We start from the raw sequence: 25,696 nt of genomic DNA on the forward strand, positions 1-25,696 counted from the left end.
ACATTTTTGAAATCTTTTTTTTTTTTTTTTTTTTTTTTAAAGCACAATTCCTAAAATACCTTTTTCTATACATAGTGCTGCTAATATCTGGAGGATTTTAAAGTCTGCATGCTTCTGGACCTTCCTGGGTTTAGAAGCAAGTATTGTGTGTATTGTTGGAAAGGCTCATTTTTGCAATGGTATAAAGAGATGTTGGATCTTAAATCTTTCACTGGTCCATGATTGCATATTGTACCATTGTAAATATTTTTTTTGGTAGGTGAAGGTGGTAAGGAAATTAGGATGGGGGAAAAATTGAATCCTGTGGCAGGTTATTTTTTTAAACAAAGCATCTGGCAGCTGCTTGAAGATGCTCAAGGGTTTCGAAAGTTAGAAGTAATCCCAGAAGAGATAGACCTAATGGGCAAATGCAAGTAAGGAGATGCTTGATAAATGCAGTTTTATCACATGGTTCTGCAGGTTATTGCATGAATATCGTGTGTGTGTGTGTGTGTGTGTGTGTACATGTGCTATTTTAATCTTTAGAATTTTTTTCTTTCCACTTTTGGTGGGGGAGGGAGGCCATAAAATGGTGTCTGGGCAATTATAATGAAAACTGAGAAGCGGTTATCCATTGTAATGTTTGAGTTATCAGTAGTGCAATTTGGAGGCATTTGACCCGGAAGAGTGCAATTGACTTGCCTTAAATGTTAGCTTCAGTGAAATCTATTATAGCTGATGTTCTTTGGTAGAAAGAAAAGCTCATTTTTCCTTGTCCGGTGGGGGAGGGGTGAATCCGTTTTAATGTAGGGTTGCAATATATGTTTAAGATTGGTGTTTATTGCCTGGCTTGTAGTATATTAAACAGTAGGTAACTTCTTTCCCATTGTTATGTTATGTGAGAATGACTGGACATTTGGGGGGACAGCAACAGCATTAGCAGGGAGTTTGTTGAAAACCTGGGAATGAGTCTAACTTAATAGCATTTTTCTTGTTTTTTCACTTTTATTCTTGTCCAATTTTCCCCTTATCTAGATGTGCATGTATGTGTGTGCTAATAATTTGTGTGTACAAAACTTTCTAAAATGCTTTATCTTGCAAACTCAAGTCTCTGCTTTGTACAGTTGTTTCTGAAAAATGTTAAGAGATCCCAGAAGCTAGGGCTGAATGACAGGGGGATGGATCACTTGGTCATTGCCCTGTTCTATTCGTTTCCTCTGAAGTGTCTGGCACTGGCCACTGTTGGAGGACACAGTACTGGGCTAGGTGGGTCATTGGTCTGACCCAGTATGGCCATTCTTATGTTCTTACGCTGTTAAATGGACAGAGAAAAAGAGTCTGTTGGTTCTTTCATTATTCCTGTTCACATACCATAATGCCTTCTTCCTGGTGTACAGGATTATGTTGGATGTCATTCCTGATTGCAGTAAAAACTTGTAAATATTATTCATGATATTAACAATGAAGTATGGGGGATGAGAAAGTCCTGCAATATCACTTTTTAAATTAAACAATGATATTGGCACTTCACATTTTCTTAGCGGAAGAAAATAGACCTTTCATTTCTAAAAGAAAACTGTAAAAATGACAATATCAGAGTGTGTGATGAGTATGTCATATAGATACTATTTTGGTTGTATAAGTTGTGTTCCTAAGCATGAGCTATATTAGTTGCTCTTTCTCCTTTTTCTGTTCTCTTTTAAATTTAATTGAAAAAATGCTTCCCTCATCCAGGGTGAAGTTTTTCCACCCATAAAACAACAATTTTCTTGCTTATTCCACACAGTGGAACCAGTCCAGCATTGTCACTAAGCCAATACCCAAGCTTTGTGAAATGGAACAAGAAGTCAATGGTTGAAAGGCTTGTTTTCTCCTCCTGTAACAAATTGTTTGTATAGTGCCTTTAATAATAATGTTTCAAGGCACTTTGCAGTAAGATACTAGAAATACTATACACCTGTATGTATATAAAAACACCTTCAAGTCACTTAAAGTATACTCAGGTTCTAACTGTCTCCATGTGATTTCCCATAGGTGTGTATAAAATTTTTCCTTTCTGGTAATAGTTCACGTATTACTGAGACTTTATTTTACAGGTAGGCCTACTCTGTTTCCCCTTCAGAACTTGTCAGCATTGCTTCTAGATCAGTTGGCAATATTTCCAAGACTGGAGTGAGAGATATCTAGCTGGTGAATCAAAACCAGATATCTTTAGAAGTATCATCAAAGTGTCCATTTTATTATCTATCTGTTGATTTTTAGGCCCTGATGAATTATCCATTTGGAAAGTGGCTCTCTAAGAGCTAATATGTACATGTTGGAGACATGGTCCTGTGAAAATCATGAAATGGAGGTTTGAGAGAGGAATATAAAGCTCTCTGAAATGCAGCAGCTGCAAAACTTTTGAGTTCTATAGCTGAGTAATTGACATAGATATGTGCAGGTCTTCTATCAAATAGAATTTGAAAGAATAAATCCAAAACAAAATATTGTGACTTGGACATGCTCCCTGTTCAGTATAGATGGTCATATTAATATCATGTAATGCAGCTCAGATATATTTTAATCAACATATAGGATACATTGAAATCTTTGTTTTTTCTCTTTCTGTGTGAGGAATGGGAAAAAGGGATGGTAAAGGTTGACAGAGAAAATCTCAGTCCAGAAATTACTTTTTAAATGAAAGCTTACTCACCCACTATTGAAATGAGCATAAATTTTAAAATTATAGGTGTACCAAAATTATTGTTGTAATTTGGTTACTTAATTGCTTTATTAATATATAAATAGTATACAAAATTTTAAAGTGGACTAAAGCCTGCTAGTGTTTTAAAAGGGAAAAAAAAAAGTGATGTTGAGGTTCAATGAAAGGCTAAGCATGTATATTTAGGGTCATAGAGCCATTATGTGCAAATGTACATTTTATCACAGAGCTGCTTGGAATGAATTTTGTGAATGTTTAAGAAAAATAAAACTTACACATTTTATATCACATTCATAATTTTTAGGCATACTATTGTTAATGCATTATTACATTTCTAGTATTCCATATAGTGTGAAATTCTTAGTTCTGTGAATATTGCCTTGAGGGGCTTGTCATGTTGTGGAGTCTGAAGAAGTCTCAGATTCATACCATGTTCATAGAATGCAACTTTAGGAAAATAAACTGCTATTGTAATCACAAAACTACATCTAAATAGCACTGAGTAAATGGCCATAAACCAAAGCATATTCAGAGTTATAGCAAAGACCTCAATTCCGCAGTGTGGATCTTTTTTCATTATTGTACATGGAAGAGGTGTTAACATTGGAAATACGATATATGTATGCATTGATGGATTAGAAGGGGTCATGATCTCGTGTTGTCCACAATTTTACATTAAAAAACTCCATTCTGGGTGAGGAGCTTTCCGCATACGAGTTTTCTCCATTCAGGTTTTATATTGTTCCTGTTAAGTGATTATGGAAGGTATGAAACTTATTGTAAAGCTTCCAGATTATATTTAAAATGAAAATAATGCTGACCATTTTTGCAGATGCCATAAATTATTATATTGTAGGATATTTTTGGCTTACGTTTGTGTACTGCTCCTGGTCTCTTTGAATTTCATGTCACTTGTTGTTGTAAGATTAACAATGCACCTGATGAAATGGACAAAGTAGAAATCAAAAAGTCAAAAAAATGCATGATCACTTTGCCCCCATAGAGATTTTGGCAATAAAACACACAAAAATCCATTCTTAATCTGGTATGTGGTTGTTAGTTATACTTGTTTCAAGCCAAAAGTGAAATTCTTCAAAAGTCAGTTGGCAGACTGACTGAAGATTTCAGGCTCAGATTAAAATTGTGGTCAGTGGATGGCCAAAATATACTACCAGTTTGGTCATAGGTGTTTTTAAATAATATGGAATTGATATTAAAATTTTACACTGCAAGAACAACACTGAAGATTGTTCACTTGTGACGTATCTGCATTGGGATTTCCATACTATTTAGGTGGAAGGGCTTATAGTTTATGAAAAACAAAGTTGCTAGCAGAAGTTATAGGACCTAATAGGAAGAAATTTACATGTGAATTGATACTTTTTTTTTTTTTTTTTAAAGTAAGTCACTAAGTGCAAGATCTGAAATTATATTTTGAGCAAGGATAGTTACATAGTATGGAGTCAAACGTACGAATGTATTGCCTCTGACAACCCTGTAAATAATTTATGCATTTATCTCGGAAGTGAAGTTTGATAACTTCTTTAAATTAATTAAATAGAAAAAACTTAAGCCAATATCTTTAACAGAGAACACTGTTCTTATAGTCTGGATTTTTTTGAAATCCTAATTATAAGAACTGCATATTTAAAGACATTCATGTGGAAAGCCTTTTATGTTATCAAGACTTTTTCTTTTTAGGTTTCTACGTGGAATGAGCATTCCATGTGTCCTCCTAGGCATGAATGACGTGGCCTGGCAGGAGACCAGAGGAATGATGCATGCGAACATTGGTCAGGAAGCCAGTGGGGTTGGAGTAGGGGTTGCCCCAGCTGGAGCAGTAGGTGGAGCAACAGCAGGGCCAGGGCCCGGAACTTCAGGGCCCAGTTCAGGTGGAAACAATCCTCACACCATTCCTACAGCTGCAGTGTCAGGTGCTTCCAATGTCCAGATACCCCTCAGTGGACGGTCTCAGGATGATGCCACAGTTGGATATTTCTTCCAGAGGCAGGTTGGTGAGCAGTTGCGTGGCTACTCCAGCAAACATCGCTGGCCCATAGGAGATAGCATTCATGTAGATCAATCGGTAGGTAGCTTATTTGTTTTTTCATTAAAAAACTTCTGATGTTTTCTCTTGAATCCATCTTTCAGAAAGATATGTGGGTTAAACTAGTCTTTCTGTATCAACTGTAGCTTCAAAGCATATGGTTTTCCATAATGTAAACCATTCAGTTTTTTTGAGCAGTTAAATTAGAATACTTTAAGTGTTCATTTAAAAAGTCATTGATTAAAGTAAATAAGCATTACTTTCCAAAGTATGTGTCTAGATTTTTTCAGGAATGTTACAAGTATCACTCGTTCGCTCAATCTGAACTCAGATGGTAACCAGCTGTTTTAGTAGATTATAATAGGCTTAATGAAAAGTAACATGGCTCTTGCACACAATCTTACTTGTTACGCTTGCAGGTAAAAACTTGTATTATCAAGACTATAAACATGTAAGTAATAGAACTAAGCAAGGGGTACCTCTTGTTTAAACTGAACAGTATACAGCAGGTTACTACCTGCTTCTTTTGCAGGTAATGAAACCTAATTACCCACAAAGTTTCAAATAGCAAACATCTAGCTCCAAATGTGTAACTGCTAGAGCTTTCTAATTTCTCTTGGTAAAAATTTACTCTTGAAATTCAGAAAACAAAATGCTCTTTCCTATGAACCTGAGTTAGGCATGTTACAAGGTTCATTGGCAATTTCTATCTCTGCCCAAATTCCAGGGCTATGGGACATATTCCAAGGAAATGCAGTAAGTAAAATGTAGGAAGCAAAACGAATAAAACAAAAAAATTATTAACCTAAAAGCTCGGTTATGTCTTCATTATTTTTCTCATCCATTTACTCTTGTTCTTTACCTTAATTTCTCTTGTCATTTTATTTCTTGGTTTTGTTTTTATTCTTCCTCCTTTTTCTCTCCTGTAACGTTAACTGCAGACCAAAATAAAATCCTCTTTTTCCCATACCTTCTTCTTTATATTGTATAAACTATAATATTTAATATAGTATTAAAATATAAATCAAGCCCTTTGCAATATTCTACTTGCCCACTTGGGGCAAGTAATATTTTTGAATGTGGGATAACATAATGGCTTTTCTTCGATCATCTTTGACTTCCTGATAAGTGGTGGGCAACTAGATTGTGTAGGTAGGCTGATAGATTTTTGTTACAGTTTTGCAAGGTGATATGCTCTCTGTGTGCATGCGTGTTGTGCCAATTTTTACTTATTTAAGAATAGCTTATCTCACCCACCCAGGGAGCAGAGAGAGCTGCAGCTCAGATTAGCCTTTTGTAATAATGCCATTAGAGTATTGCCACACTCATTCAGGAGAGAAAGGTGAATGTAAACATGATATACTTAATGTGTTTAAAAAAGTTGTGTGCCTTAATAGTTGCAGAGTGTTCTTTGTGGGCCACAATGCACACAGAATAGCTACTTTTGGGGTGGGGCTGTGAAGACAGAAATTAGATTCATATTTAGCATCTTGTAAAAAGCCAGCACTTAAGAGTGAGGTTCCCCACAGATCTTGTGTATCTAAAGGCTAAAATATGCTGACTTTGAAATAATTTAATCTAGTTACCATTCCTTTCTATATGTATAGGTTAGAAAAATCAGCGCATTTTAGGTGAGATATGAAAGGGGTGGATGTTTTGACATGTTTAGAAAGAGAGACTGCACAGAAATGATGCTGGTAAAAAAGACTCTAAATCAGAAATGAGGAAATTAAAATCCTTAGATTCAGTATGGATTACTTTAAGCATACCATAGCTTAGTCACAGAATGTATGACTATGCCTAAACAAAAGAAGAAGCAGGAAGGAAAGACAATAAGCAGTATGGATAAAAATGGTAAGGTTCAAGTTGCAGAAAGTGGAAACTCAGCCTCAGTGAAGTCAGTAGAAAGGAGCACAAACCATTGCAGGTAAAATGCAAAATGGAAACTAGTGAACTTGGAAGAAATTCAAAAGTGCAAATAGTCAGACACAAAGCAAGTATCAATAATTTTCAGTATAAGAGAAATCAGAACATTGCAAGAGGACTGGTGAGTTGAGGGTCAATTCTGGAGATCAAGGACCCTGCAAAATTTTCACATCATTCTTCACTCAAAGAATATTAGTGAGTCACCCATACTGGACAATACTGCCTTGATTTTTCAGGCAATAAAAATAGCAGTGTTAGTAACTGAGTTAGAAAAAGAGATGCTCGAATAAATTGATTAAAGAGCAACAAGTCACTTTGACTGGATCGTATTTTTCCATGTATTCTGGAGGAACTTGAGAATGAAGTGCTGAGCCGTTAATAAAAACATGCAGCGTGTCATTAAAATCACCTAATATTGCAGAGTACTGGAGGGTAGCGGGTGTACATATCTTTAAAAAATAAAAAATACATGGGAAAATCCTGGGAATTGCAGACTAGTGAGTCTTTAGTAGCAAGAAAACTGATTGTAATTAAAATTTTAAAATAGAATTATAAAAGGTGAGCATGAAGGACGAGGGACAAATCAATACATCTTTTCCAAAGGAAATTGGTTCTGATCTGCTAGAATTCTTTATTTGTCACCCAAGTAGTGGATAAAGGACAACTTAGTTATGCTCCTTTGTCAAAATCCTCTATAAGATATTAAGGAAACTACCTCTTTCACACCGTCCACCCTGACTACTTAAAAGTTGTAGTGGATTGGACGCAATCCAAAAGTTAGAAATAAATAGTAGGAATAAAGGGTCAATTTCTAACATGACAAAAGGTTAAGTGGAGTACCTTAGTGTGCCAATAATCTGGAAGGCAGTGGGAACAGTGAGATGAAAATTTGCAAATGACAAAATTACTTCAGTTAAAACTAGAGACGAGTGAGGAACTTCAGAGAAGACTTAATGAAGTTAGGTGAATGGGGAGCACAATTGCAAATGAAAATTCCTTATTCACAAATGTAAAATTGCATTCTTTGGAACAAATAATTTGAATTATATGCATTATTGAGTTAACCACTCTGACAAAAGTCTGATATTGTGGGCAGTTCAGTTTGTAATGGTGGTGAAAAGAAAAATAAAGAAAATACATAGGATAGAAACTTTACTGAAGATATTATGCCATTTATATTAGTTGATAGTACGCCATCTCTTGGAATTGTATTAAATTCTGGTTGTGTAATTATAGAAGATCCAGCAGACATAGAAGAGATCAAAAGACAGGTAACAAATTGTTAGAGACATGGAAGGACTTCCATGTGAAGATAATGAAAGGAGACTGGGACTACTTCATTTACAAAGAGAACATGAGCGATATAAAAAATAACATTGCATAAGTAGGATAAACAGGGTGAATTGAAGCACTTGTACGTATGATACAAGAACCAAGGGGACATTCAATAAAACTGAAAAGCAGTGCATTTAAAACTGATTAAAGGAAATGCATAATTGATCCATAAAACTCCTTGTTACAAGATACTGTTGAATTTTAGAGCATAGTATGATTCAAACAGAACATTCTTCATTACAGTCCACTTATTTTTTTTTTTTTAAAGGGATATAAACCCTCCTGCTTCAATGCTTAATCCAGGCCACTAACTGACAAAATTAGGAAGAAACTTTCCTTAATTCTAGAATTGCCCACCACAGGGTTTCTTGCATTTTACTATGAAGTATTTATTAATGGTGACCGGCTACTGGATTAGATGGATCACTGGTCTGATGTTGTATGGCAATTTCTATGTTTTTCTCCCTGAAGAAGACGGTAGAGCAAGAGAGGGTGGTTCAACCATGTGGGGGACATCTATCCTCCAGCATCATCCCTTTAACTTTCCCTTAAAATTTCTGTAGGGTTAACAATGGTCACCATTAACTTACAGCAATTCCTACTGTGCTCAGTGGACAACTCTCTGGGACCTGATAAGTCAGTGACCAGCAGTCTATGAGTGTCCTCTGCTTGAGCAATATTGCCATAGATGGCTGAGGTGCGGCTTTGAGAGGGAAGTGCCTTGGAGAAAGTTCAGAGACACAAGGTCTTTTCAGATGCCTCAAGATCGTCACATATCCTAGACAAAGCAGATGTTAGTGAATTTTGGTGGAAGAATGCAAGAAAATACAGCAATTGCAGTAAAGACTACCAGACGCTTCCTATACTTATAATAAACAGTGATGCAATAAATGAGAATGTAAATGATTTACACCATTGTACAAGGCGTTAGTGAGGTGCCAGTTGGAGTAACTTGTCTTATTTTGGGCATCTTGTTTCTAGAATATACAAACTTTTGGAGAAGGTATAGAGAGCAACTACTACATAAATTTATCAAAAGTAGCAGAGCGTCTTAGTTATGATGACAGGCTGAAGAGCTTAGTTTTTTGTACAGCATGGAAGAGAAGCTGCTAATGATCTATTGCAGTTAGGTATCGAAAAGGGATCACAGAAACTTCAGTAAGAATTGGTTTGAACTACAGCTACGAGGAAACACGGTCATTATTAGAAATTTAAATATTAAAATTAAATATTGAAATATTTTTTAAACTTCAATATTAAAATTGAATTTAAATGTAAAAATCAGCGGTTTAGATTACATGTGTTGAAGCACTTCCTTGGACAAAAATATTTGGAATTTTCTCACAAGTGCAAGAATAAATGGACAGTGTGATATCTTGGGTTTTAAATAATATTGTATGCTTAAAAATGGATTTATTTATTTATTTATTTTTGCTCAAATATGCTGTGCTAACACGTGTGCCAGATTTGAGATTGGGAAGGAATTTTCCCATATGGGACCGAATAGGAGTTTCACCATCCTTTGGAGCATTGTGTTGGAATTAGCCATTCAGATCAGGTGAATATTTCCCACATGATCAGTTGTAATGATCTTGTACATGATCTTATAATTCCAGCAGGAGTGGAATTTCATAGTCATTCATTCTTCCAATTGTATAGATACCATACTTAAAAAATTGTTCTTGGGAATCTAGCTCAGAATTTTAACTGGTTTTTAATTACATTTTTTTTTAAGTTAATGATAGGTTTTATTATATCATGTGCTGGAGGATGACAGTCATCTTATATGCTACAGGGTATAACATTCAAAATATTATCATCTGCCTTTTGAACAGAGCCATGACATCCAGTCGTCTAAATAGAATGCCAATATCTTGGTAATCCATTCTTAGTTCACAGCTAGGAATGAGAAATTTTTACTTAAATTCCATCTGAAACTGATAAGTTTTGTGTGCGTGACAATCCTTTTCATTTTTCAGTGTGCTTGCAAATCACCTTTTTGGATTCCTTGGCAGTATCTCAAAAGTTTTTTAAAACTAAAATTGAAGTTTTAACATGCTAAATGGATTTAACATTTTAAGATATACTTACTATTTTCTCTCCAAAATAAATTTATCTAAATCAGTGGTTCTCAGCCTGAGGGCTGCTTGCGGCCCAATCAGCACACAGCTGTGGACCATGTGACATCCTCAGGGACATGTAGATAGTATATATATTGTGTGGATGCGGCCCACATAACGTACAGCGCTGCATATGTGGCCCACAGTGGTAAATAGGTTGAGAACCACTGGGCTAAATTAATACATGGCTCAAAAGCTTTCTTTCTGGTCACTTGTCTTCCAAAGTTTTCTACCTCTAGCAAGTTTTGAAACACATACATATCTATTTTCACAAATTTTAAAATACTCATAAATATTATAACACTCAAAGTGAATATTTTATCGGGGCTGTAGTTCCCTCTCACAATGAAGTCTGAGAAGCTGTTTGTCTGATGGTGACAGCAGCATTGGAACAAAGAATAATCCTAGTATTTTCTCTGTTTAACTTAAATAGGCTCTTCTAGCTCTTGTTGAATGGGGAAACAGTAATTGGTGATAGCAGCAGCCTTCAGATTTGTAACAGCCTTCAGATTTTGCTGAGAGAAATAACCATAGAACCATAGGGTTAGGAGGGACTGCAAGGGTCATCTAATCCAGTGGTTTTCAAACTTTTTAATTCGAGACCCTGTGGAAGAAAAACACTTAAGGTAGTTGACTGACTAAGAACTTGGGCTAATATTGATTCTCATTGCTTCCTTTGACTCTCTGGAAACAAATAAGTCTTACCAGAAATAAGTAAAATATCTGACATTTAAATGGTTGTAATGTTATTTTAAAACTGTAATGAAAGGCATTCTAAGAGATCATGACATCTTAAATTTGCAAGCGACCCTTCTGTCAATTGGCGGTAAAGATAGGATGCTGGGTTTTGTACGTACGTATTTGGGTTGTATTCTTAATAGTTTTCAGGAATCTAGTGAACAGGATGGGTTAAGGCTCTTGTCCAGGCCCTCATAATCTCTTATCTTGACAATTGCAACCTCCTTCCTGACCTTCAGAGATTCCAAGGCCTGAAGGAACCATTCTGTCTGACTTCCTTATAACAAAGGTCATAAAACTCCCCCAAAATAATTCCTTTTGAACTAGAGCATATCTTACATAAAAAGAAAATCCAATTTTGATTTAAAAATTTATAGATTGAGAATCCAACATGACCATTGATAAATTGTTCCAATGGTTAATTATCGTCACTTCAAAATGTATTTTTTTTCTAGCCTTATTTCTAGCCTAAGTTTGTCTAGCTTTAACTTCCAGCCACTGGATCGTGTTATACCTTTGTCTTGAATTGAAGAGTCCATCAAGAAATATTTGTTCTCTATGTAGCTACTTGTAGGCTGTGACCAAGTCACCCCTCAACCTTCTCTTTGTTAAACTAAATAGATTGAGCTTCTTCAGTCTGTTACTGTAAAACATATTTTCCTAATCCTTCATTCATTCTTGTGGGTCTTCTCTGAATCCTCTCCAGGTTTTCAACATCTTTCTTGAAATGTGGACATCAGAACTGAACACAGTATTTCAGCAGCAGTTGAGTCAGTGTCAGAGGTAAAAAATGCCCTTCTATTCTTACTCGAGATTCCCCTGTTTGTGCATCCAAAGATTTCATTAGCCCTTTTGGGCACAGCAGTGCCCTGGGAACTCATGATCAGCTGAGTATCCACTATGACCCCACATCTTTTTCAGTGTCACTGCTTCTCGAGATAGAATCCCCTATCCTGTAAGTAAGGGATATGTTCTTTGTTCCTAGGTGTATGCATTACATTTAGCGATATGGAAACACATTGTTTGCTTGCTCCCAGCTTACTAAGTGATTCAGATCACACTTAGTGACCTGTCCTTTTCAGTATTTACCACTCCCCCCATCTCTATCATCTGCAAACATTACCAGTGATGATTTTATATTTTCTTCCAGGTCATTGATGATGATGTTGAATAGCGTAGGGCCAAAAACCAGTCCCTGCAGACCCTGCTAGAAATTGTACCAACTTAATGATGATTTACAATTACATATAGAGACCTTTCAGTTAGCTAATTTTTAATCCATTTAATTGTGCCATGTTAACTTTGCATTGTTCAAGTTTTAATCAAAATATCATGCAGTGCCAAATCAGATGCCTGGTGGAAGACTAAGTATATTACATTAACACTGTTACCTTTATCAAATACCATTTTACCCCACATAAGCATTCATCAAAGATAATTTTTCTTAATCATCACCTGAGTCACTTTAGCCATCTCTCTGTGCATTCCTCCACTGGCTCACCCTTCAAAACATCATACACAAACTACTTATCTTTGCTTTCAAGGCCCTTCATGACCTTTCCTTGCTCTACTTATCCTTTTTTAAATACCAGGAAGGTTTTGATTCCTGCCTCCTATCTGCCATTGATTCTAGCCTTTGTTGTCCATTTGTTAAATTTGCAGACAGTCATCTTGGTGTTTTCTCACATGTTGTCCCTTGTGCATGAGGGTAGTTCCATGTGCACATTTGCAAAGCCACCTCACTGTCCTTAAAACTGTCCTCAACCATGATGCCTACAAAAATGCTTGTCAGTGTGCTGTGACTAGTGCTTTTCATTCTGACTACTACAGTCTAATTGTTATCTTGTACTCTCCTGCCTGTTTGTTGTATCTAGCTGTTGTCTCATCTCAAACTTAGACTGTAGGCTCTTCGGACCATCTCTTTATGTGCTTATCTAGTGCTTAGTACAGTGGGATCCTGATCTGGCACTATTGCAATATAAATGATGGTAATGTATAATTCAAAATAGGTAACTCTTTTATGAAACCAATTTTACATACCTAATATTCATTGATATATTTTGAAGAAAACATTTGTGAAAACCATGTCAGCCTATCTCCAGTTTTATATACTCAAATATTCTTATGTTAGATTAACATTTCATACCAATTTGAGATTCCAAGGTTTCAGGTGAAATGCCACATTGATTCAAGAACCTAGCTATGAAAATGAGATTAAATCGGATAGGAGACTAATGATTCTATTGGAAACCTCAGTGGTTCTTGAGATACTTAACATTAGTCACTGGTTCTTTGCACCAGAATTATTATTTTGGCACTGGTCAGTAGTTTAAAATAGCAGGTTTTAGTCCTCTGAGCCATGAATTTTCAATCCCTGTTACTTTTTCACTGTATCAAAAATACACTAATCCAAGACTCTGCAATACTCAGCTGTGTCATATGGAAGAATTAGATTTAATTCTCTAAATTAAATTCACCCTGGCACAATTCCTATTAAAGACCATGGGAGAAAAGGGGCCCAGAGATTTGGCCATGAAGGGTTCCAGAGAGCATGGTTTCAGTAGACGGAAGAAAGTGGAAGCCAGATTGAAAAGTATTGAAGACAGCATTGGAAGAGAGGAATGCAAAGCAATGGTTGTATATGCAATTGTTTGTAGAGATGACGGGAAGGAGAAAGACACAGCATAACTGGAAAAACAAGTGTGATTGAGGGATTACATGATTTTTTGAGAATGGATAATCTGATACCTAAAATTCTAATCAGAAATAAAATTAATTGTTTTAGGATCATATCTTTACCCTTTTAGATGATAACTTTAAAATTCCTAGGTTTAATTTTTTGTATTGCTCCTGTATAAGCAAATGTTCTCTTTAATGCAGAGCTATTACACGCTCATCAGCCCAATACTACAATTTATTCATGCTGATTAGTACCTTACTATACAAATTTTCTTATTGAATCCTGGGTGCCTCAATGTAAAAGTCACAGAATTTACCCTGGAGCCTTCCATTCTACTAATGTATTATTAATCAATACTAATATTTCAACAAGACTTCCTTCTACAGGTTAACTTTAATTTCTTTTATTTGAATGGTAAACTACCTACTTATTTTCAACAACTTGCTTATCACTAATAAAGTTTTCACTGTTTAGTCTAGATGTCATATTTTCATCCACTTTCTTTGAGGAACTGAGCCAGCCAAAACTTAACTGTTTAGTAAGTGACTAATGTCCAAGGCTAAACTGCTTTTTCCTGTTTTGATAGCCAAAACTTATTGAAGTTAAAAATGTCTGTTTCTCTTTCACAGCTGTGTCTCAAGACATTGTAGGAATCATATTCCTGCTATCTTCCAGATTACTTTAAACAAGTACATTGTCCAAAACATACTTCCTTTGAGGACTAAAATAAATTAATAGTAATTAATTTTAAACTTCTTCACCAAACCCTCTACTATACCATTGAAAACTTTTTCCAAACAAGATAGTGGGCGGTGCTGACTAAAGAGTGCAGTAGTAATAAGCTCTCTGGTTCTACTCAAGCTTTTCTTTAGATTGTAAAAACTTGAAGAACCAAAGGTAAAACTTGAATTTTGAAACATGCCAGTATATCTTGACAAATTTTTCACCTGCTTACTGACATCTTGACTTCCATCATACAAAAGTAAAGTTTATTGCAATTCAATAACCTACTTCTTTTGAATATTTAACTGCATAGCTGTATTCTATGCTTCCATCCTTGAGAGAGGTGTATAGAAGTTGTGAGTCTGTGAATCTATTGGGTCAGATGAAAAAATATTTTCAGTCACTGCTTGGTGAGGGGGATGAGCTGGCTACAATGATTTAGCAGCTCCAGTAAAGAGGTCAAGTTGTATTTGCTGGCCAGAGGTGTCTCATCAGGTTCACTACAGATGTTATGATGTGGCTAATTGGGGGACATAAAGCTGTGAGGGAAAAACCCTAGAGTAAGAGCTTCCCAGTAAGAAAAGTATTAGCCCCATACTTTGGTGTTATATCTCCCTTGTTCTTGATAGCCATATCATTTAAAAGCTGTGGCACAAACTTTGATTTGGAGTCCAAGTAATAGCAATGGAGGCAGTAGAGATTTGGTAGAATGTACAAAAGAAGGAAGGAGTGGTGGCTATTGTGCCAGTAGGCTCCCATCTTGATGGGGGATCTAGGTGCCACAATAATGCAAATAATAATGCTTAGTGTTTCCTGGAAATTCTGTTTAATCCACCTTAACGTTCCACACTCCACCCTTAAAGCAAGATGTCTGAGAATTCATCCTCCTAGGTCAGAGTTAGTATTGTAGTAAATCAGTCGATGTATGCTAACAGTTAACCCTGCCATATTTTTGTAAGGTTCCGGAAAAAGAAACTTCGTAAACGTTTCAAGCTCAGTTTTTTGTTTGCCATCTTTTCTGTGTCTAGTTCTCTGGTGTTCAAATTTTCATTTTCCTATTATGTATCTAAAGAAAATACTATTTGATGGAGGAATTCCTTGTGTTCAATCACAGCAAATGCATGCTGTATAATATTCACCTATTCTTCAGACTGTGCATTTAACTGCTGCATTTAAACATAGTACAAGAGAGTTCCATATAAAATATATTCTTTTCAGTGGTACTCTTTTGCCTCTATATTGGTGTAACGCAGTGCAATAAATACATAAATATACTAATCATTAGTTCTCAACCTCTTTCATTCTTGGACCCTTTTCCCAGTTAGCCAGAATGTAGTAGTGACCTGCCTTCTCTTTTAACTTTGTGGGAAAAATATAGAGGTTGCACCCTATCCTCGTGATGCCTGTTCTTGACTCCCAGGTTAAGGAGCTCTATGCTAAATAGTATGGTGAATGCATATGTCTAAATAGGTGTCCAAAATATTTCATTGTACTGTTGAATAATGTAGCTTGTCTCACAGCATGCACGTGTATGCACACGCATATGTGCATGTTAAAATGTATATAAATATATATTGAAATATCAGACATAAAAATTATATTTAAATGCATCACAGATCAGTGGGTATTGTAGAGCCTTATTCTTGAGCTGATGAAATGCCTTCTGACTTGACTGGAACCAGGGGTCCTTGAAAACCATAGCATTCTGGTTTGAATTTTTAACAGAATAAATGTATCTTCAGTAGTGTAAAGCATTGTTTTGTGTAATGGAATAGTTTGGTGCTACAAAATTCTCTTTGCTCACTTGCCCCATGAGAATTTCTTATGAGCACTTTAATTTTAATTTTTATTTATTTATTTTGATGGATAGACTTCTGATGACCACCTGATCTTCAGGGCAGTGATTGCCTCTTACTGTGTGTTTTTTCAGTGCTTAGCACAATGGGGGTGCAATCTTGATTTGGGCCTCTAGAGGCTACTCTAGTACAAATAACAAAGAGGGAAGAAGAGGAGTGCATTGGTATTACTGGGAGACTGAGATAGAATTGGGCTACTCTGGTTGTGAATTAAGAACAGATAAATCACAGGAGTTAACTTTGAAATAGAAAAATGAGAACTAAGTCTCAAAAGATACATACATGAATTACTTTATCAAATATATATGGCTTTAAATCCTTTTGTAAGTCTCCATTTAGTATTAAAAAGATCAATCAAACAAAGCTATTTACTGTAGTAAAATATTCTGTCATGGTGAGTAGCAAAATTTGACACTTTATTTCTGTATTACTTCCAAGCCCACAGTGTCTAGGGCAATACCTCTCATTTTTTTGTTTTGAGTCACGTGGCCAGTTTGTGGCAAGATGCTAACTGACTAACTTAACAAGAGGAGTTGTAGCTGTGTTGGTCCCAAGATATCAGAGAACCAAAGTGGGTGAGGTAATATCTTTCTCACCAACAGAAGTTGGTCTGATAAGAGACAAGCTTTTGCGCTCTCTGTAACCCACCTTGTCTTTAACTTAAGTAGTGAGAGAGATTTTGTTTTGGATAGTTCTCTTAAATGGGCACCATCAACTTTGAAATCACACTTCTGTTTAAATAGTTTTTACATATTTTTTCCCCTAGTTTTTCCTTTGGGTATTTTGACAGCACTTTGTGTGGTGTTGGTTTTCACTCTTTTCCCTGTATAGTTAGTTTCCTTCTGTTTTTGTTTGTGGGTGAGTTTTTTAATACAGTAGTAGTGGAGAGAACTGTTCATTTAAAAAAAAAATGTGTAGTAAAATCACAAAAATTGGCAGGGGGATTCTGGCAGGTGAAGTACATGGAAACCACTTCCAATTCATTTTTATTTATAAATGGGAAAGAAAATCTGTTTGACTAGACTTTCAGTTGACTGTGTCTCAAAACCAGAGTATGGAGGGAGAGGAACCTCTCCTGCTTGCCAGTGGTAAGTTACATTAGTGTTATGAGTTCTGTCCTGTTAATTTTCTAAGCAGCAGTCCTTTCAAGCAGAGGGTTTGGTCAGCATCCAGGTGATGCGAAAAATACCATTTTTATAACCTGTTTTCAGGTTCTGTTCTATAGCTGTGAAAAAGGCTATCTGAAATACACAAAGTATTTGTTGTGAATCTAAGTAAAAAATGAACACATTATCAGTATGAGCAAAATAAACTTTTTGAACCTTCACTGAAACTGTGACATGCCTTATGGCTGTGTATAAATAAATGTGGATCATTCACAGCATGCGTTTGAATAAGTCTTTCTGATGCACATATGCATTTTAACTCAGTGTGAATAAGGACCAAGTTATTAAATAGAGAGAGAGCTCATGTTTATAATTGTGTTAGCATGTACTGCCAAGAGGAGAGCCTCCGATATTAAGCAATGAACAGCCCAACTTTGTAAATAACTGTCCTTGCAGCCCAACAGTGACGTTCTTCTCCCTCTTTTTCAGAAGCTCCCAATACAAAAGGTTGTAGAAGATTATTTTTGTCTTTCAATTTTTTAGTTATTTGGTAAAATTATAGCTAAAACATCTGTAGTACCAAAAAAGTGTCACATTTTCATTTTACAAAACTCGGTGACATGTACCATTCCTGACCTTGCTTCACCCTTTTCTTCACTTTCCTTTGTAGATGTTTTGAATAAAAGATTCCTAACAAGATAAGATTGAAAGTTGAAAAACCTGCTGGGTTATGTGGAAGAAAACATTAGGACATAGGTCTAGTCATGTTTTAATACTACTGTGAGTACCTACAACTGAAACCTTTCAAACTAACCAATGTAATGTGATTTTTTTTCTTTTTTTAAAAAAAACCATGTTTTACAGCAACTTTCATGTAATAGCCATATATTATAGGGAAGGCTGGTAACTGTTTTAGTGCAAGAGCCTGAAAATTGGCAAGAGGGTGACTGTCAGGGATATGCCTTTTGTGTGCCTTGTGAAAATCTTCCCAAATCTGGCCAAGTTATAAGCCTTTGCAAAATTGGTTTGCGCATGCTCAGTAGATTTCTTTGATTTTTAGAAGCCAAAAGCACCAAGGATTCTGTCCTCACTAAGTATACTCCATGCAGCCAGTGGCTGAAAGGGAGAAACTAAATTTTCCCTGTAACAGCTGTTTTGAGATGGTGCCTGTCGCTGAAGTTGAGAGCAGGAAGCCTGTCTCCTGTACTGTCAGTGATCCCTCTTGCTGGCACCTAGGCACTATGGAAGAAGACCTCCGTTTAGATTTCAGGGGGGACAAAAGACCATGAGGATGGAAAGGAACAGACTAGGACTGGCTGAGCAAGGGGACTGGACTTGGGATGGGGAGGCTGGGACTGGTTGATCTGGGGGTAAGATGGGAGGTTACAAAGTTAGTAAAATAATAGGTTGTCGTCCTCCATGTGAACCAGCACCAGAGGGGAATAAGACTCATACTTCCCAAGTGTTTCACAGACTGGAACTGGGGCAGGGAACCAGGAAAGGGGAAGAGACCGGTTAGGGATGGGTTGCAGGGGAAAGGGCACAAAGGGTCAAACTTCAGGGGGAAACAGGTAGAAGAATCTGTGCCCACTAGAGCACATTTCTGGAGTCTGGAATGGAACCCAAGATTCTTGAGCCCTGGTCTACACTACAAATTGACGTCTGTATAACTGTCACTTAGGGATGTGGAAAATCCACATCCTTTCACGACAGTTATACCAACCTAACTCCCGGTGTAGACAGCCTTATGTTGATGGTAGGGCTTCTTGTCTACACAGCTATTGTCTCTCGGGAAAGTGAAGTACCTACACCAATGGGAGAAGCCAAGTGCTACAGCTGTGCTGCTGCAGCCCTGTAAGTGTAGACAAACCCTAAGTCTCACCATTCGTCTGCTGCCAGAAAATATCTGAAACATACTGGCAAAGTGTGTGTCATGCCCCCTCTAGGGCTGTTTCACGTAGAGGATGACAACTTACTATTTAGATCTCCGTTATTTTGTAAGCTCAAATGTTGGAGGTCTATAAATGGTGGCTCTGAAGGTTCCAGTCTTCTACTGATCTGCGTAGGTGTTAAAGCAACTCCATCATGTGGCATTACACTTTCTTCAATGAACTTTTTTAAGAAACCTAAGAAAAATTACACACAACTACATTAAAACAATATTTATTAAGAGTGTAAGCACTCAAAGTTAAGAAATGCCAGAATTAAGGTGCCTGTGCAACCTGAAACCGGCACCCTTGTCATTGATTGATTGTTTTTATTTACATGATCACATACTATTTTTTCCACAAGACCCCTGCCTTATTCATTGTAAAGAATGGACCTGCTGTGGGATGAGTCAGAGTTGTGTAGTGAAGGAGACTGTTGTTTGTATGACCCATGGCTCATTTGTTGCTGAAGTTGGAAAGTTTGTAGTGCATAGATAAGGGATTGCAGGAAGAGAGAACAAAGTTGAGGGAGTTGAATGCTGCCCTGGAGAGTTGGATTCTCTGCCACACAGTTTTATGTGATTTTTGGCAAGTCACTTACACCACACTTTCTGCAGGTGGTCACTAATTGTGTGTACCTCATTTTCTGGACTCCTGACTTGATATGTCGGTGTTTGGCTGAATACTCACTGCTGCAAGCTGAAGTCAGCAGGAGCTGTCGTTTGAACATATAAGTGCTCTATAATGATTGCTAAATCTGTAAAATCAAGTTTTATTCATCTCAAATTGAGCACCCAAAAGTAGTAGAAAATTTTGACCTTAATCTCTCTGGCTATGTCTACATTGCTGGCAGCACAGCCTGCAGTGCAGGATCGATTTTGCAGGTTCGATTGAGCGGCACTAAAGACTTGCTCAATCGAACCCGGAAGTTCACTCCGTAAATCCACCCCGGCAAGTAGCGTAGCGCTGCGTTGATGGGAGGGAATTTCCCTGCAGTGCAGTGCAGTGGAGACGCCGCAGTAAGTAGGCATTAGGAAGTTGACGGGAGATGCGCAAGCTACGTACAGTAACTTGCGTATCTCCTAACAACTGCCACTGAAATCCGTGGCCAGTGTAGACCAGGCCTCAGTTAATCTCAACCTCAGTTACTCATTTGTAAAATGGGGATATCATCACCTGTACACCTCGGAGAGCTGTTGCAAAAATATATTAATGTTTGTGAAGCATTCAGATTCTGTAGGAATAAGTGCTATAGAAAAGCCCATAAGGAAGTGAATAATTCTCTTTCAAGGCAGGGTTTGAATAGTGTGCTGTAAATAAGATGTGGGGCCTGCAATGAGAAGAAAAAACATTGAATGGCTGGTTCATTAAGTGAGCCTGGTTCCAGTCTGTGCACTGAATGAGGCAGGATATCCTGTAGAAAAAAAAATAGCTTGTGATAATATAATTTGACTGTATCATAATGCATAGACACAAGAGGCCTGAATTAAGATTAATCCTGGTATTTCCTAATTTGAGTGCTTGACGTTGCAACCTTAATAATGTTCTTTTAACTTAGGTTTGGGTTTTTTGGTATATTTATTATAAACGAGTTGAGCGTATGCATTTGAGATTGTAAGTGTACACAATGAAGTCTGTTTTTGAGTTTATTGTCTCTGCAGGTGACTCAGTCTCACTCAGATTAAAGAGGCAATTGGAGACGTTTCATAAGAACTCCTTTTGTGCCATCATCTGACTGTGACTGATGCAAATCCATTAATTATATGTGTGTTGCTCAACTGGAAAGAAACAAAATGATTACATCTGTTTTTTGTTTTTGTAGTTTGCCAGTTGCAACTGTTCTTTTGAATAAGTAAAATAGAAAATGAAAGGGCAGATCATATAACTGTGTGAACTGTTCAATATATGCAGTCAGAATGCTTGTCTGTCTTATGCATGCAAATTATTTTTGGAAATAATGTAACAACTGTAAATCACAATATTCAACTATGTAAATTAAATTTTTGTTAGTATTACGGTTTTGATGACTCGTAGAATAGATATGAAATTACAGGGAATCCTTTAAGATCAACTCCTCTGCATCATTTGTTTAATATAATCTAAATATCTGTGACTTATTGTTGGATGTTTCACATTAATGCACTTTTCTTCACAGGCAGAGTATGTCCAAACGATTGCTGTGTTTAACTGCAGTATTACTGTGGACAGTTAAGCTAACCCTATTTCAGAAAGCATTTATGACAGGGGGGTTTGTAGCTGATTGCCACGGGCTCCCTGCCCTTCCCCTCTATGCAGTAGCTGGACTCATAGGCGTCACCTGGTGCAATCACCTGTTCTGGTTTATTTACAGCACGCTGATACAGTTCCTACTCCCAAATCAGACTCGCTTGGCCCGAGGCTCTGGGCTGCTCACCCGTTCTGGTCAGGAGGGAAACTAAGGATCCAAGCTCCTACCCTCCTTTCTGGCTACACCTCCCACTCTGGTTTCTCCCTGGTTGGTTTATATGTTCCCTCCAGTGAGGGGAGCAACTGTTCCTGCTTACCCCATTAAGCCCAGTCCTGGCATGGGTTAATCAGCACCTTCAGCTTTTACCCTTTTCCCTCGGAGCTCTGCTGGTCCAGCTTATTCCGGCCCAGGCAGCCATGGTAGTGGGTGGGGAGGGGGGAATTGGCAGAGGTGCTGAGGGGCTTCACGCCCCTCCCCTCTGCTACACACATCCCCCCTTTAATGAGCCACCAGGTTCACCCAACCTCTTCCTCTCTTTGGCTATATATATTGGCCAGTATGAGAGGGTTCTCGGTGTGGCGATCCCCAGGCCCTTGGAAGGGGGTTAGGTGTCTTCTCCATCCGTACTTTGCCCAGGGTGGGTTTCCTCCCCTTTTCCCTGGTATGGGCACTCCTTCCCCCAAATGCTCGATATCCCTTCTGATCCAACATCCCACCCTCTGTCCAGGACATTCTGTTCTCTGCCTCCCCAAGTTCCCCTGTTGGGGTTCTGGAGTGGCCAGGCTCTCTAGCATCTGGGACACCATCATGGGCCCCTTTACCCCTGCCCCTACGAGAGTCACCTCTATAGGGCTCAGGCCAACCTCATCCAGGCACTGTTCTACCAGTGCCCCTTCTTCCCACAGGCCCAGCACTCCCCGAGCTCTACCAGCTGTACAGGGCCCAGGTTATTGGTCTTTATCCCTTCCTCCCCTCCTGGCTCCTGCCCCTCACCCTGGGGTTCTGCAGGGCACCCTTCCTTTTCCTTGTCTTGCTTGTGTCTAGGGGTTGTGGGGTCCTGCACCTCCTTGTTCTCCTGCTTCAGTTCTGCATGGTCCCCTACCTTCCTTCCTAACCCTCTGGGTGGGGATCCCCGATCAGGACTGGGTAGGGTAACTGTGACCCGTCTGTGCTGAGGATAGCCATCTGAAAATGCCAGAGTCAGGGCAGGCTGCAAAAGGAGAGCAGATTCTCCCAACGCTGGTGGGTGGCACTGACGTCAGACTTCCCAACCATCACAAACAGTGCTTCTGGTTATCAAAAAGCTAAAACAAATTATATACAGCCCCTTTTACTGCATTTCAGTCTCTGGCTCCCAATCAGCCACTAGGTCCAGTAAAGAGGTAAGTTATTTAAAACTATGCTCTTTACCAAAAAGGTTCTCCTGACCCAAAGGATCAGCCACATTACCAGATCAATATGAGTTTGGATCTTAACCAAATACCATGCTGCCAGCCAATCCTTTACTAACTAAAACTAAAGGTTTATTATAAAAGCAAAAAAAATAAACTATAAGAGAAATATTAAATGATTAAAGCAATCAGGCACATACAAATGATTGGAAAGTCCATATACATCAGGTTTCCAGTAGAATTGTGGAGTTTACAGGCTTGTATAGTCCCTCTGGTGTACAGCCAGTACCTGGATGGGTCTCAGTCCTTTGATTCACAGCTTCAGTTGTAGATGAGTTGATTCAGAGGAATGAAGACTGAATAGTCCATGTGCAGAGTTTGTTCAAATTCTCCCATGAGAATTAGCAGGGTGATTCCAGGCTGGTGCTGGGATCTCAATCTTGCGATCCAAACATTCCCTGACAAGCTTGGACAGAATTGAGATGAGAGGATCAGTCCCCTAGAATCTTTTATAGATCCCTGCAGGCTGACAGATACTTGCTTGACAGCAGGTATCTCCTTGAACAATTAATAGATTACTTGGTTCTCTGAAGTACCATCTCCTATGTCCTGAGCACATTGGTAACTAGTAACATTGGCACAAGGTAATTGGGCATTTCCAGCCATTCACTGGTATTCACTACTTAAACGTCAAAGAGAAATATAAACAATAGTATTGTTGCATTCAAAATCCTATCTAAATGTTCATATGTTCTTTTTGAGCTCTTAATCAATAGACCAGTGACAGACAGGAAAGCAGTTTATCTACGTTGCTAACCTCTAACAAGAGATACGTAAATAACATCAAATAACTACCAACCATACACTTGCATATCAAAGCTCTAATCTAATTATAAGGCATGACCCTTAGTACCTTTGTGTTTTCCTATAATATATCTTGAAAGGTCAGAGTTGGGCCATACAACTTGCAAAGTTGCTTGGCTTTTTGGGGACTAGTGTCACAGCAACTTGGTGACTAAGCCCACCGATTTGCCATTTAAACTGCCCTTGCGCCTCCAGGGGCACCTGTGCCAGGGGTTACCTCTTGGTATCTCCGTGGACGCACCTAAGATCCCCACCCGGCCCCTGGGACCATCCAACGTAGCTTCATTAGCCCTCTTCGAACCAGTGACTGGGTGGAGGCTGGTCCACTAGCCCCCACTGGGGCCTCTTCCCCACCCAAATGGGTATTGTGGCTAAGGGCTGTACTCTCGGCCCCCTCCCCCCCGCCCTTCAGTCCACCCACAGAAGTCCACCAGTCCACACTCCATCTCAGGGCTGTTCTGCTTCTTATGACCGGGGCGGCCACACTGCCAGCAGCTCATCTCCCAGCCTCTGCTGCCCCCTGGTTCTGGCCCCTTCCTGGGTGTGGGTTCTGGGTGCTTCCCCCCTGGTCCCGCACCTCTGGCAGGTTTCCCCACCCTCCTTGGTGCCTTGGCCTCCACATACTCCTTCATCAGCCGTACCGCATCCGATACCCAGCCTGGCGGATGCCGCTAGACCCAGACTCAGACAGTTTCTGGCAAACCATGGAGGAACTGTTCCAGAACAACTGCATGTAGGACCTCCTTCACCGTCTGGGTGGATGGCCTCAACCACCAGGTGGCCCAGTCTGTTAATCGCTGTGCAAACGCCCAGGACCGCAGGCTCTCAGTCCACCTGGCTGCCCGAAACATCTGGCCGTACTGCTCTGCCGAGAGTCCAATGAGGTCTAATATGACGGCTCTCACTACGTACGTCATAGTCTCTGGCTTGGGTCTCCCCCAAGGTCGTTATAGGTGGCTTGGGCCTCACCTCCCAAATACAGGGTGAGGCACAGGGCCTATGTTGCCTTCTCCCAGCCTGCCACCATAGCCACCCTCTCAAAAGTCCCCCAAAATGCATGGGGGTCGTCTGTTAGGCTCATTTTACGTAGTCCCCAGCTCACTGCCATGGTGCTGTACCTGCTCACTGGACTCACCACCCTTTGGAGTAGTTGTCGCTGAACTACTGGAGGCTACTTTGCTGGTCGGCCTGCCAGTTCATCAGGGCCTGCCTTTCCGCCTGCTGGGTCTGCTTCATCTTCTGCACTGCCGTTACCAGCCACTTCAGGGTCTCTTCCATCTTAACAGCCACTCTCTGCAGTGCCTTTGGAAACTCACTCCAGCCCAGGTAGCCAAGTGGGGGGAGGAGGTTGGCAGATGCACCGAGGGGCTTACCCCTTCCACTCTGCTACATTTACCATAAAGTAATGAGAACCATATCTATTAATGTAGGTACCAACTGTATCCATTTAAAGCACTCTAATGCATGCAGAGAATGTTTTCACTTGATATATTCTGGGAGAGAGATACTATAAATTCTGGGTTTTGCAGGGAAAAAAGTTTACAACTTTACTTTTGAAAGTTTTGGGTTTTAAGGGGAAGTGCTTTAATATCTGAGTGAGAGATTGACATTAAAAAAAATGCTTCCAGCTAAAGACAGCTATGGTCATTCCAATGGTTGGTTTTGTTTGGGTATTATGTAAATTACCTATGCAAATGTATTTTGTATGCTTGGATTGCTAAAAATAATTCAGGCGCCTAAGACAGTTATGACCTCATAGAGTTACTCTATTTTCCTTTTAGCTGTTGAATAGTTTTTGTCATCAGGAATACCATCACCTAATCTTTACTCTGTGACATAAACTAGTGAAATCTTAATTAGGATAACTGTGCTATGCCACTTAGAGGAAAATATCCTGTAATTGAGATTTCAAAGTTAACGCAACATTTTCTACAACATTTGATGGATGGTTTTGGGCTCTAAGTAAGTGTGCGTGCGTGCATGCGTGTGTGTGCGTGCTATTCGTGTGGTTTTTTTGGGGGGAGGGCGGAGGGTTGGATCATATGAGGATGCATTAGGGAAAACTGGGGGGA

At 38.8% G+C, this 25,696-nt stretch overlaps 1 protein-coding gene across 5 annotated transcripts in view; it reads left to right on the forward strand.

Annotated features, from left to right (window-relative positions):
* PUM2 (pumilio RNA binding family member 2) overlaps nucleotides 1-25,696 on the forward strand; it is a 148,592-nt gene that overhangs the window by 19,731 nt on the left and 103,165 nt on the right. Inside the window, exon 1 of one of the 5 annotated variants that reach the window (XM_067544720.1) lies at nucleotides 17,960-17,994. The exons of the other annotated variants lie outside the window; for them this stretch is intronic. The gene's annotated coding sequence lies outside the window, so the exon portion shown is untranslated. Of the gene's footprint in view, nucleotides 1-17,959; nucleotides 17,995-25,696 lie in introns of those variants that run through there. 5 annotated transcript variants of the gene reach the window in all.

Source organism: Emydura macquarii, unplaced genomic scaffold (genome assembly GCF_026122565.2).
Source record: "Emydura macquarii macquarii isolate MOO-44397 ecotype Brisbane River unplaced genomic scaffold, CSIRO-AGI_Emac_v2 contig_1027, whole genome shotgun sequence".
Taxonomy (NCBI): Eukaryota; Metazoa; Chordata; order Testudines; family Chelidae; genus Emydura; species Emydura macquarii.